Source organism: Arachis ipaensis, chromosome B03 (assembly GCF_000816755.2).
Source record: "Arachis ipaensis cultivar K30076 chromosome B03, Araip1.1, whole genome shotgun sequence".
Classification (NCBI taxonomy): domain Eukaryota; kingdom Viridiplantae; phylum Streptophyta; class Magnoliopsida; order Fabales; family Fabaceae; genus Arachis; species Arachis ipaensis.
The window spans coordinates 124,022,613-124,025,144 of NC_029787.2; the positions used below are offsets into that span (position 1 = coordinate 124,022,613).

Genomic DNA, 2,532 nt, shown 5'->3' on the forward strand with positions numbered 1-2,532 from the left:
AAAGCTTGAGCAAAAGTTTGCCTCAAACTTTAGCTCAAACTTTTGGGAGAAAAGCTTGAGCCAACGTTTGCCTCAAACTTTTTGGCAAACGTTGGCATCACAAAACCAACACCCTGGAGGAGAAAAGCTTGCGCCAACGTTTGCCTCAAACTTTTTGGCAAACGTTGGCGCCACACTTGCACACCCTGGAGGAGAAAAGTTGCGCCAACGTTTGCCTCAAACTTTTTGGCAAACGTTGGCGCCACACTTGCACACCCTGGAGGAGAAAAGTTTGCGCCAACTTTGCCTCAAACTTTTTGGCAAACGTTGGCGCCACACATATACACAAGGGGCCAACGTTTGAGCAAAAGTTTGACCTCAAACTTTAGCCCAAACGTTGGTAGCAGCAAGTGAAGCCATCTGGTATAAAAAGTTTGAGTAAAAGTTTGCCTCAAACTTTTACTCAAACTTTCATGATTTTTGCTGGATCTAGGAAGGCAGTGAGATCTAGACTCAGCTATCTAGTCTCTTGAGTCCTAAGATCTACAGTTTTCAATTTCAATTTCTTTATTTCGTCGCTACACCAAGCTTTTTCTCAATTCCGTTTTAGATCCGGTTTAATTCAAGTCATCTTCTACTTTTCTGTTTATTGCATTTTACTTTTCCTTGTTTGATTTCTGCAAATCCCGTTCCCAATTCCCTTTACAATTCAAGCCATTTACATTTCTTGCACTTTAATATTCAGCCTCTTTAATTTCTCTGCACTTTAAATTCTTGCCAATTGTCCCTCTCCTTTTTAATTTCATGCAATTTAGCTTCTGTCAAACACAAACCACTCAAATCAACTCTTGATTCGCTTGACTAAATCAACCACTAAACTAAAATTGCTCAATCCTTCAATCCCTGTGGGATCGACCTCACTCACGTGAGTTATTATTACTTGATACGACTCAGTGCACTTGCCGGTTAGTTTTGTGTGTTTGGAATTCGTTTTTCGTTTTCCGAAAATACACATCATAAAGTACATGTATAGACGAATAGTGAACAGTATTAATGCATATATGCCATCAATGAGTAAATAATAATAAATATGTACAATATTTTTTTTTGTTGTCTACGATATCCCCAACTCAATAGTCAATAGGTTAAAGATTAATTTCATCACGAATTTGACATCTATTTAAATAAAAAATAACATATTAGAAAAAATATTGATATCGAATGAAAATAGTTCTAGACACAAAATCGACTTACACAGATTAGTGCTGGAATCACAGTTTACAGCCCATTGAAATATTATGGGCTTTCTGAGCCGGGCCTGCACGTGGGCGTGGTTGGACTTGGAGCCTTGGTCACGTGGCTGTGAGTTTGCTAAGGCCTTTAATATGAAGGTCACGGTAATAAGCACTTCTCCTAGCAAGAAGAAGGAAGCATTGGAGAAGCTTGGTGCCGATGCATTCTTGATCAGTCATGATCATCAACAGTTGCAGGTAAACTCTTTTACATAAATTATTGACATTGTTTCATGATCTAAATATAACCAGATAGATAGCTAGTAGCCATAACAATTTGTCGTGTTTAATTAGGATGCTATGTGTACAATGACGGTATTATCGACACAGTTTCTGGTAATCACTCGGTTGAACCATCGCTTGGTTTATTGAAAACAAGTGGAAAACTCATATTTGTGGGAGCACCTCCCTTGCCTCTTGAGATGTCAGCCCAAACTTTGCTTATGGGTAAGTCTCCATATGTTAGATATATGTATGTGGAATGGGACTTAATTAATTCTATAATCAATGAAATGATGATGGTATATACAGGGAGGAAGATGGTTGGTGGGAGTAATATAGGAGGTATTGAAGAGATGCAAGAGATGGTGGATTTTGCAGCAAATCATAATGTGACTGCGGAGGTTGAGGTTATAGCAATGGAGTACGTGAACTGCGTTAGAGAGGCTCCCAAATAATGATGTTAGGTATCGATTTGTCATTGATGTGGCCAACACCCTCAAGGACTCTCTTACTAATTAGAATGCTTAAAGGAAGGAAGCCTTAAATATTTGGTTCTTTGCAAGCTTTGCCGTCTATGATGCACCGACACTGATACGACACGACATGGGAGACATGCCAACATCTTACATGTAACATGGAAACAAATCGTAATGATATTTTGATATTTTATTGATATTAAGATATAAATTAAGGGTGTTCGAAAAAGAATTTTTTATTTTTTAATAAAACATGGTTGAACACAATAGACACGTGTGTCGGCCGAATGTCGATAAATATTATATCCAAAATGTATCCAATATGTGAACACGACAATTCAACAAAATGTCCACACTTCATAGTTTGCGGTCAACTAAAATCTTTGTAATAAACACAACGATGAGGATGATTCTGGGTCAGTTTTGGAACGGAGTTCTGCTGTTTAGTTTCTTAAAGTGTGTTGTGAGATGAGTTTGTCAGCCTTTTTTATTATTATTTTGTATACTTTATGTCCTTAATATATTTAATTAAAATATTAATAACTAAATTTAATAAATATATA

The 2,532-nt window shown here is 37.1% G+C and overlaps 1 pseudogene; it reads left to right on the top strand.

Annotated features, from left to right (window-relative positions):
* LOC107633803 overlaps positions 1-2,060 on the top strand; it is a 3,972-nt pseudogene extending 1,912 nt beyond the window's left edge.